Below are 12,123 nucleotides of genomic sequence, written 5' to 3' on the forward strand. Positions count from 1 at the left end.
ATGGCACTGAAATGAGGAGAGTTCTAAGCCTGTCCGGATTGACCGAGGGATTTTAAAAGAAAATAAAAGTAATAAAATAGCCCACAAGTATTTGGCTGGCTCTGAGAAAGTAGTCTGTCTTAGAACCCAGCTGTATTGGTCTGGTCCCATGCTACTAATAAAGACATACCCAAGACTGGGTAATTTATAAAGAAAAAGAGGTTTAATGGACTCCCAGTTCCACATGGCTGGGGAGGCCTCGCAATCATGGTGGAAGGCAAAGGAGGAGCAAAGTCATGTCTTACGTGGTGGTGGCAGGCAAGAGAGAGGGCATGTGCAGGGAAACTCCCCTTTATAAAACCATCATATCTTGTGAGACTTATTCACTATCATGAGAAAGACCCACCCTCATGATTCAATTACCTCCCACCAGGTCCCTCCTACTACACGTGGGAATTATGGCAGCTACAATTAGAGATTTGGGTGGGGACACAGCCAAACCATATTGCCAGCCAGCCTTATCATACAGATAAAAACCTTGGTTCCATAAACGGAGACTATTACTAACATTTTCCATCACACCATTTGGGGTGTTCATTGTGAGTGCAGCCTAAACTTTGTCTGTCAGACTTCTGCTTTCCCCAAGAATTGCTAGATAATGTTCATAGGAACTTTGGCTTTTCCTGATCCTAGATGCCTTGAGAGGGTCCAACTAACCCAGCAGTGCTGGGAGAGTGTGTGGCACATCCTGGAAGATATTTGGATTCATCTAAAATGCTAATGAGTTGTCAACTTGTCATCAACCTTTTCTACTAACTACTGCTAGCATTCTGAGTGTACCTTAGAACCTGATTCAAACCCTGCCCCTTACTGGCTGAAGGACTTGGTGTGTTTTTCGTCTGTAAAGTGGGGATGACATAGCGTAGACACAGACTCATGAGTCTGATGTGAAGTCAGTGAGACAATATATGCAAAGCTCTCAGCCCAGAGCCTGGCACACATTAGGCAATCGGTGTGTGTTTTCTACCATTGCTGTTATCAGTATTGCAATCACCTGCAGCCAGGGCTTCTTGCTGTGAATGCCAGGATGTGTGTGGATGTGCTGTATCTAGGGAGAGGGACGATAACTTTCAGCAAAGCTCATGGAGCTCTGTGAGCCCCAGTGGTGGATGAACCACTATCTGTAGCTTTTCCAGAGCAGGTAGAGCCATCGTGGGACAGAACAAGCAGAGTTTCATGAGCAGGTTGTTCCTCATTTGCCTTGCCTGTTTGAAGAGCAGGGTTGGCTTCTAAAAGTGGCATTGTCACCTACCTCTCTGAGGAGATGAACCTACTGATCCCGAGTTGCTTTACACAAAAATTCCAAACAACGGAACTTTTAAAATTGGTCCTATGTTTCAATGACTTTGTATAGGACTTTTAGGTCTGGGAGAATCCAGTAGACAATTTCCTCAGTCCATGACTAATCCTTTCTGCATCTTCTTCCTCAAATAATAATTAAGCCTGCTTGGATGCCTGTGATGATGGGGAGCTCAGTACCCAATTCCCTAGTCCATAATAGTTATTTTCATTAATAATAGCAAATATGTATTAAAAACTCACTGTTAAATGCTATGTTAGCACCTGGCATTTAATCCTCAAAATGACCTTCTGTATATTATCCCCATTTTGCAGAGTACGCAGTTGAAGTTTGTGAGGTGATCACATGCTTGAAAACACACAGTTCATACTCGTCATCTTTGTACTGCAGAGCCTAGATATTTATATGTGTACTTTTGTGGGTTTCCTTGACTAATTATTTTTTGCCTTCTTAACTGCTTATTAGCACTTCATTCTGGGAATGATAACTCACACAGGCTACGATTGTCTGAGGCTGGTTTTCATAAGAGCTAATGCCTAGTGTGTTGATTATGTGCCAGGCATTGTGATTGGTATGTTTCATTTACTCTCTTCCTTAATCCTATGACACTTTTAGAGGCAGGTGCGATCAGTTCCCCATTTTATAAATGAGGAAACTGAGGCACAGAAGATGAACATATTTGTACCAAGTTGTTCACACTGATAAGTGATGGAGCTGTCATTTGGACCCACAGACTGACCCTGAAGCATAGGCTTCTCACCGTTGGGCCTTCTTGCCTTCTTCAGGACTGGAAAGATTAATATTTTTGTGCAAGGCTAGCAAGCAGGTTTCAAACTCCCTCCACATTTTCATTCTGAAAGTCAGTCATTATTCTGGTGTTAGCCCTGCCTTTTCTCCAGGAAGTTTATGTATCCTTTAGATGTTTTCTTTTAATCTTTAAAAGCAGTTGGTTTTCTGCTTATAAACATATTATTTGTTCATTGTAAAAATTCAAATAATACAAATAAACAACAAAAGGAAGAAAAAAATCTCCTGAAATCTTACCACCCAGAAAGAGCCACAATACACCAACAATTTGGTGACATTCATTCTAGCCATCTCCCTGTGCAATGCTTGCACAGAAATTGCATACACAGAGAAGCTTATAGACAGAAAGCCTTTTGTTCACTGAACAACCTGGAGAAAGTTACACATTATGGCATACAGGTCACACTGTCCTTTTAAGTAGGCTAACATGAATTTGTCTAGTTATACAATTATCTATTTAAATAGTATTTTTGTGGACATTTAGGTTGTTTATAAATTTTTGGTATTATTTAAAAGTCTATAAATAACATTTTTTGTATGTAAATCTTGGAGCACTTGTCTAATTATCTCCTTGGAATAAATGCCTGAAGAAGAATTACTGGGTTAAAGTAGCTGTGCATTTTACATTTTGTTGATACTACCATGTTACCACTCATCCTTCTATAAAGTTCTAATGTGCAACGCTGCCATTACTGCATGAGAAGACCTTTCACCAGAACCTCTTTGTTACTGTGCTTGGTCAATTTATGATAATTGTTTTTGTCATTGCCAATAAAGTACAAAAGAAATTGTATCTCATTATTCTCGATAGGGAATTTATATAAGAGTGGACTTTTTTTCATATATTGGTTTTACACAATGTTTGATACAAATAAAGGCTGAAAAGTTGAAAATGAAAATTTGAATAGCCAAGGAAATGTGGAAACTCTCGTGTTTTAGACAGAACCTAGGAAGTTTAGGAAATACAAAATTTTCTGTTGTCAAAAATATTTTGTGTCCCAACTCTTCTGCCCTTGATGTCCACCATGACCCTTGTACAGACACATCTTGGGGAATACACCTGGCTAAAAGCACCCTCTGGAGGCCTTTAAGTTTTATGGGCTCCCAGTTGTCCATTAATTCACATTTTCCTAGGCATTGGAGGTTAGGGCTAAATTAATATCCTGGCCAGGATCCAGAATCGTTCCCTAGAGGTGGTCACAGCTGCCCCACGGCTGGAGCTATTGTTGATCTTTGCAACACTTTATTCTGTCCTCCTGTGATTATTGACTTTAGTGAACATGAACCAATGGTTTATGTTGCATCTATGCCTTTGGCCCACATCAAATGGTCCTCATGGAATCAGTGTCCATTCAGTAGATACAGAAACACTGGACAATATCTCTGTAGGTTGCCCACTGTGGGCTTTCACTGGAGTTCCTGCCCAGTCCTCTTTTCTCAGTGTATTTAAGCCATACAGTGAGGGGTTAAGTACATAGGATTTCGCTTATTATCTACCTAGATGAGACTCTTCCACTTTCTGACTATTGACCTGGAACAAGTGAATTGATCTTTGTAAAACCACCTAGACTGATTGTGAGAATTAAATGAAATAGTTATATTAAATGGTCAGGATAGTCAGTGTTCACTCTTCAGATAGAACCCAGCTGGTAACCATGAGATACTTGTGAATTGGTCTTGGGCCCTCCTCTTTCCCTTGGGATAGTAAACTGTAGGTGCATTCATGGGAAGGAATGTACAAAGATGGCATTCCCTTCTACGAGGAATGTACAAGGAGTCCTATCTCCCTGCCGTCTCTGTACTTTGTGTACTTTAGCGTTGTGCTTGTCTCTCTATATTGTGATGATCTGCTGACTTCTAGCCTCTTCAACTAGACTATAAGCTCCTTGAGAGACAGGTGGTGATGGTCTACTCCGAGTCCTTATCCTCCGCTTGACACAGAGAGGGTCGGTCTTACATAAATTCTTGTAAAACAAATGAATATAATCCTGTATTATCTAATTTGCCTTAGCTTCTATGACATGGAATAGTTGGATAGTCAGTCGCATAGAATAAATATTTGCATAACTAAGAGTGAAGGAATTAATTCACTTCCAACATTTTTTTTTTCTTTCAAAGATTTATTATCAGTAGGTCTCATGTCTGTTCTCTAGTCTACTATGCTTTCTCTCTTTATGACAGATTTAATTTGGTTGGACTTTATTGAGATTCTGCTGTGAGGTGGGCACTGTAATAAATACTGTGGAGATTCCAAGGAGGAATAAGACCTGACCCCTATTGTAGCTCTAAGAAAGGACCTTGCAATGCCAACCTCATATGGAATCTGTTCCTGAGAATTGCTACACAATGTTGTACAGGGTAGGGGAGGACTTAGAGGAAGGCATTTGATTCATTTCATGCATCCAAATTCTACCTTACTTATGAGGGTGCTTTACATGTTAACTGGGGTTCAGACTGTCCTTCATGCCAGGAGTCAGCAAGTTTTTTCTTTAAAGGGCCAGATAGTAAATATTTCCATCTTTGCTGACCACACAGTTTCTGTTGCAACCATTCAGCTCTGCCATTGTGGCAAGAAATAAGTCATAGACAATATGTAAACAAATGGCTCTGGTTGTGTTCCAATAAAACTTCATTTATAAAATATGCAACTGAATGGATTTGACCTGGGAGCCATAGTTCGACAACCTCCGCTTTAGGCACTGGGAAGTCATTGGTGGTTTTTGAGCAGGAGGCTCTTGATTAGGTTGTTTTTCAGAGGAGGCTTTGTTTGCTGACACATTGCCATCTCCCTTCTCTGAACTTAGTAATAATAACCTTTACTATTTATGCCACACTTTACAACTTACAAAGCATTTTCAAATCCCATGTAATCCCCACTAGGGAGGCTGGGAAGCATTATCCCTGTTTTAAAGAAGAGGAATTCAATCCAGAAGGATTCAATGATTTGTCCTAAGTCACAGAGGTAGACTGGAACCCTGTTTTCCTGCTACCAGCCTCAGGGCTCTGGTGGAGACCCCGACTTTCCCTCCCTTTAGCTGGCCAGACATCTAACTACTTTATGTGTTAGTCCAGTTTCCTCAGCTGCAGGGTGCATTTCTAAGGTATGGGGATATGTCTTCCACTCTTTTTCTATCCTCCAAAGTCCTAAGCACAGTGGTGAGTCTTTAAGGAGCCATTTACTATTGATCATTCACCTCTGGGCCTTGTGGTTCAAAGTTTGCTTTCCTTCCATTTGTATTCAGTTAATTGCTCGGTCAAATCTGTTGGTAAGGGTTACTCCATACTCATCTGAAATCAAAGGGTTAATGCTTGTGGTCCAAGTCTTCATTTGTCTTTCCAATTTGAAATTTGGAAAGATAATTTTCCAAATTATATATTCCAAAAATATACCCCTTTCCAGCAGCTTTCTCAATAAGGAAAAGGGTATATTTTGGGGGTCTGCCTAAATCTACATTTTGTTGTAAGTGGTCAAAGAAACAAAGGGAATTGACTTTCTTTTTAGCACCTGGGATTACTAAGCATGGGTGAACTTGAGGAAAGAATTAGGCACCAAAAAGTGAGGTTAAAATCCAGACTTATATATTTGGGACCCTGAAAGATGTTGGATACGTACTGATCATGAAATCTTGTTCTCACTTTCCTATATACCATGTTTGACCTTTTTGCACAAATTCTGGTATTCATACCCAGGTCTCCGTCATCTCTCACCTGTATCACTGCAAGTGTCCCCCTCTCTTGTCCTCTTTGCCATCTGTCCTCCACACGGCAGCCAGAGTAATCTTGATAATATTTAATGAGATCACATCAGGCCCCTCTTTGAAACCCTGCAAAGGTGTCCCACTACATTTAAATTAAAATCCAAACTAGTTCCATAACTTTCAGGGCCACAACCTTGAACAGAGGCCACAACCCTATGTCATCTGGCCCCTGCCTACCTTCCTGGTCCCATCTCATCTCATGCCACTTTCTCCCTTTTCTGTGACCTGGTCTGTGACCCTGAACATGCTAGATTCATTCTCATCATCTGGATTTGAAATCTGCTATTCTTTTGTTAGGACTCCTCTTTCCCCAGATCCTTCCGAGGCTGTCATCTCCAGGAGACACTCCCTGATCCCCTCTCCCCTTCCATGTCCCTCTATGCAGCAAAACCCTGTCCTATTAGCTTATTTGTTTATTCTCTGTCTCTGCCCCCATTTATTGAAGAACTTTAGTATTTGTTGAATGAATGAATAAAGAGTAAATTCTTATAGTTAGAGGCTTCAAGGAATCAAGGAATCATACAACCTTAGAAATAGAACAGAGAAGTTTAAAACTTTAGACCTTGGGGAGAATCTTATTTAATGATTTTCAAAATTCCTTTAGCAGTAAAGTCAGCTTTCCAAATCCAAACTTAAGCACAATTCCAATATCTAAAACAGAATAAAAGTGGAGTTGTTCTAGAAAATGTGGGGGATTCAATCCTGGGACTCAAAGCAAACCTAAAAACCGAAGACAACCCCCCTCATTCTAGAGATGGGGAAACTGAGACTCTGAGCAGCTGTCTTCTGCTTGCAAATGCTTCAAGAAGAACAAAGTCACTGGTGTGCATCCCATACCCCAGCACAGCTTCTAGCATGGAGCAGGAGCTGGGGGAGCATTGGTGGAACTGCACGAGTGACACACTGAGTTGAAGGCAGAAGTGGAACTGACGTCAGTGCAGGGTCTCCTGTTCTCCAGTATGCCAGGGAGAAAGGTTGAGGGCCATGGCCCATATGTGGTTCCAGCTCAGGTGCCTCATTTGGAACCAGACCTAGTGGAGAAGACAGGCTTTCTGATCCCAGGGTCCTCTCCAATGGATGGGCAAGCCACTAATGCTATTTTTTTCTACCACTCTAGCCCTCTAATTGCATTTGTCACCCAGGGAGATACGACTACCATCTACCTCTACCTCCTCTTCATTTTTATCCTTTCTTCTGCCTTCTCTTCCTTTTTTAAAAAAAAATAATAAAATGTTTCAGGTATGCAAGACAGCACAGAGGACAGTAGAGTGAACATAACAAGCATGACCAGCCTAAGACATGAAAGGTTACAAATCTAGCCGGATTATCCTGCGGATTTCCTCTCTCCTTTCTCCTTTTATTGTATTTCCCTCTGTCTTCCCTGCTTCTTTTCCCCCTCTTGCCTTCTGTTCTCCAGCATGGCTCCCCATTTCATTTCTCCCCTCTCCTCCCTGCTCTTTGTCTCACTACCTTACTTGCCCTCCTCTTTCCACACCCTACCCTTCCTCTTCCTTCTCCATTTCTTTTGTTCCTCTCTGGCTCCTTCTCTTGCCTTCTCCTTCTCTCTTGCATCTTTATAAATGTTTTAGGGTCAGTGATTCATTCCTTTGGCTCATTCAGGGTGAGGAATCAGCATCTCCTGAATTTCCTCTCCTGTGAGCCTCAGGGCACCTGCCCTGCAGGGATAATTCTGTGGTGCATGCATCCCTCTAGCCAGAAGCATTGGCTGCTGCCCGCTGAATCTGAAAGGTCACCTCCAGCTTGCTTTCTCCAGGGGAAAACCTTTACTACCACCAGATGCAACTGCTGGCCAATTCATCTAGCTTCTCATAGAGGAAAGAGCATTGGCTTAATATTATCTCTATATTTCTCAGCATTTTGATTTCTTTCCAGAGATTTTTCTGATATTTCTCAATACATTTCTTTTTCACTATATCACTGGGGACATTTTCTTACCTTTTTTTTTTTTTTTTTTTAGGTTATACCACTTTTTGACTTTAAATAATTTGACTTATTTTTCCTGGGGTCAAACACTGGGGGAGCTGCCTGCTCAGACAGATAGAAGAATCTAGAATCTTTTGGATTTATTGTCAGAGGAATAACTCTGTGGGTCAGATGGAAGTGGGAGAGCAGAGGTGAGTGGTCATGTCTCACCCCTCTTCTCCATCAGCTCCATCCAGAAAAAAACAACAGGAAGCCAGACAGCCAGTGATTTGCATTGCTGTAAACAGATTGACTCATAGGGTACAGAGTTGGCACAGGCCACTTCTAAGTTCTTTTTCAATGTTGAGGTGTCAGCATTTTCCACATGGGAGAGGGATCCAGTTGGAGTGGAAGAAGGCAGGAAAGTCCTTTTCCATCTCAGCATCACTTTCTGTCGTTTTGTGGTACTTGGAAACTCTGTTTACACTTGACAGTCTCTTCCTATGGATTGTCTAAAGCAATTATGAATACAATTGGAAAAGTCTGTCCATTCTGAAGGGACCTATGCTCCAATATAGACCAGTCACACACATTTGGCTGATTAAAATACTAGTCGTGGTACTAAAAACAAGACAGACTCCAGTGACCCCTTATTTGTCAATAGCACGGCCAAAGTTTTCAAAGCATTTTTAGATTTACTAGCTCATTTCCACCTCACAACAAGTTTTGCCAAGACTAGGCATTATCACTCCCATTTTGCAGATGAGGGAACTGGTAGAGAGGGGCGAGATTTGCCCAAGATGAATGTGGTCTGGCCAGACCAAAAGGACAGCAGAAATTTCATTAGATCAGGGAGCTTCTAATGGAGGCTGGAGGAAGCTGGGTGCCTCTAAGAGGTGCCTTGGGTGGGGGCTGGCAGGATTGGCCCACAGCATGGCTTGGAAGTACCCCCTTCTCCTGACATAGATACACACTGCACACCCACCAAGGACAACTGTCGGGCCCTGGACTCTGCAGTGCGCCATCCACCCTGGTACAGCAAAGCATTGGCAGGCAACTGCAATGAAGGTTTTCCCACTTCTGGATCCCTGCCTACACTGCAGAATTTTCACAAGGGGAAGAGAAGGGGGGAAGTTTATGGTCTGATCTAATCACAGATGAACGGAGAGCTTGGTGGCAGCAAGCAGCTTGCGAAAGCGCATGACTCCAGTGCCATTAAAGAGCCCACTCTTCATTTCTGAGATGAGTAAATGGTGTGCCCAGCAGCATGTGCAGCACACAGTAGGTGCTCAGTAAATGGTAGCTTCCATTGTTCTTATCTTTACCATGATTACCATTATGCATTGGGCCCCAAGTTACACGGAAACGGGACAAAATGCCAGGATTTCAGAGTCCATGCGGGGGTTGTGGCAAATCTCAAATAACATTAAAAGGCAGAAGTAATACAAATGAAACTCAAGGAGAAAATGCTGCCAAATGTCCCTGTCTGCTGGTTTTGGTGTTGTGGTTCCCTGTGAGGTCTGCCATTTCTTAAGGGGCCAAGAACATCTCTGTGGCTTTTTGTCATTCATTTCCTCCTCTCATGCAGGGATCTCAGACCATTGCTGGAATTGATGTTGCATTCTGGGACTTAGCTCTCTGCCTGTGCAAGCTGTGAAGCCCCATCCACCTCCCATGCAAATCACAGGCCGCGTAGCACACCTTTAATCGCCTCTCACTTATGGGCTCGCGATGTTTGCCTAATGACAAGGGATGTCCTGTTTCTCATGGATGCTGGTCAAATCCAAAAGTATAAAAGCTCATATTTAAATGTCCCCCTTCCTTCTTTCTCCTTTCCTTCCTTCCTTTCTCTCCCTCCTCCTTCCCTCTCTTTTTTCTTGCAAAGGGAAGAGCATATGGGTAGAGAGAACCACCCAGCCTCAACCCCACTTCTCACTGTCCAGGATAGGAGACAAGGAAAGGTACCGAGCTGAGTGGAGACCTTTCCTGGAGATCCAGGGACAAGGGGTGGTCTCACTCCTAGCCACCTATACTCACCTGAGTCTTCTCCCCTGCCCCTAGAGAAAAGCAGCCAGCATTCATGCATCCTCTCCTTTTGGGGGTAGGATCACACTCCCCAAGCTCCTGCAATGCCCCATACTTTCACCCTGACTCCAGCCACTGGGGATTCCACCTTCCCTCCATGTTACCTATTGTAACCAAAGCCCCCAAGAGCAGGATGACATTCCATCTCCTGGAATGAAATACTTATCAGCACTTGGCAAAGCCTTTCTCTTACAAAGAGTTATTCATACACTTACACCTAAACTTGCTGAATGACCTAGGACAAGTCATCTCATATCTGGGATCTCAGTTTCCTCATTTGAAAATGAAAGGAGCATTTGGCTCACATAACGCAGTGCCTGGCACATAATAGATATAGTAAGAATCAGCCAGCAGACCTCTTGGCTTCCAACCTTCCTTCCTTCTTCCCTATTTTCTGGCCTGAAGTTGTCCCCTGATTACCACTACCCTTGTCTTGCCTGAACAGGGACCTTTATGCGAATGATATGATCTCAAGCCTGGCCTTGGCCACCCTCCATGATCCTTTCTGGGCCAAGGACTAGGACAGCCTCTCTGTTTCCCAGCCCAATGTCTGAGCCTGATTGACTGCGCTGGGGCACAGGGATTGGAAGGAACACCCAGAGCATGCAGGCAGATGGTGAGAGAGCCGGAAACCATTGCTGCTAGGGGTGCGGGGAGGGAGTCAGCAGTGAGCAACTTCTTAAAGCTGACATCAACATTCCCCGTTCTGGATGAGATCCAGAATCTTATGGGTTCAGAGTTTATCTGAAGTACCAGGACCCTTTAAATCCCATGTGGAGTGGCTGGGGGTGGTCTGATAATTTAAGTAGTGTGGCATGGTGGACAAGAGCTTGCATTCTGAAAACAGACGGCTTAGGTTTCAATGCTGGCTCTGCCATTTTCTGTATCTCTGTTGGAGGGTAAATTACTTAACCTCTCTGGGCTTTGATTTTCTCATCTGTAATATGTGGCTAATAATATTACTTAAGAAGCTGTAGCTAATAATATTACGTAAGAAGCTGGCTGTAAGATTTAAACAAGGTGACACACTCATAAAGCTTTCAGAAAAGTGCCTGTCAGGCCGGAACTACTTAATAAACATTGGTTCCTATTATGATTACTAGCATTATTACTGTAGGCAGTATCATAATTATTATTTTCAAAGTGTGAGAACCAGCAAAGATTTCTATCACCCACTAGTTGCCCCTCAAACTCTCATCTGTGAAGCAGGAGTATTTATGATATAGCCCCTACCCACTGCTTACAGTGGGCGTGGGAGCCGATTGATAATGTACAAGAGGATGCATGTTTATAATAAAATGCAGATGCCACAAAACTAAAAGCAATTAGTAGATGACCGAAGATAAGAGGTAAAAGATGAAGTTAAAAAGAGGAGAAAAACTGAGCATCAACTTTGACTGAGCTTCCTAGTAAACCAAGGCAGAAAGGGAATCATAGTAAAACATATTTTTGTCATTACTTAGTGCTTAGTGCTGAGACATTTCATCATGAGTAACAACCTTTTTTGTAGCCTTGAACTCTAAGAGAAACTTATCCTAAGAATATTTATTATGAATTTATTTACACATCTAAAATTTTAGGCTTTCTCTATGAGAAAGAGAATCCTTATGAGATTTGGAAAGTATCACAATAAAAATGGTTGAAGAAATGTGAGCGCTTTTTTTTTTTTTTTTGAGACAGAGTCTTGTTCTGTCACCAGGCTGGAGTGCAGTGGTGCGATCTTGGCTCACTGCAACTTCTGCCTCCTGGGTTCAAGCGATTCTCATGCCTCAGCCTCCCAAAGAGCTGGGATTACAGGCACCTGCCACCACACCCAGCTAATTATTTTTGGGGTTTTTTTTTTAGTAGAGGCAGGATTTCACCATATTGACCAGGATGGTCTCGATCTCCTAACCTCATGATCCGCCTGCCTCTTCCTCCCAAAGTGCTGGGATTACAAGCGTGAGCCACCACACTTGGCAAGGAATGTGAGCTCTTTAAGCAAGAGAAGAGCAAACGGGAAGACATGATGGTCCCTTTAAAGATTTCACTACTGTATCAAGTGGGAAGTCGGGTCGTCCCGTGATATTTCCAGAGACAGAACCATAGCCCCATGGTTGAGAGCCTTGAGGATGCAAACTGAGTTTCAGCTAAAGGCAGAAGTTTCCTCATACTCAAATAATGCAACTCTGCCTTGTGACGGGGTGAGCTCCCTGTCCATGCAAGCATTTG

At 42.7% G+C, this 12,123-nt stretch overlaps 1 protein-coding gene across 6 annotated transcripts in view; it reads left to right on the top strand.

Moving 5' to 3' along the window:
• DOCK2 (dedicator of cytokinesis 2) overlaps window positions 1-12,123 on the top strand; it is a 433,369-nt gene that overhangs the window by 237,920 nt on the left and 183,326 nt on the right. The window lies entirely within an intron of this gene.

This window comes from Papio anubis, chromosome 5 (assembly GCF_008728515.1).
Source record: "Papio anubis isolate 15944 chromosome 5, Panubis1.0, whole genome shotgun sequence".
NCBI lineage: Eukaryota > Metazoa > Chordata > Mammalia > Primates > Cercopithecidae > Papio > Papio anubis.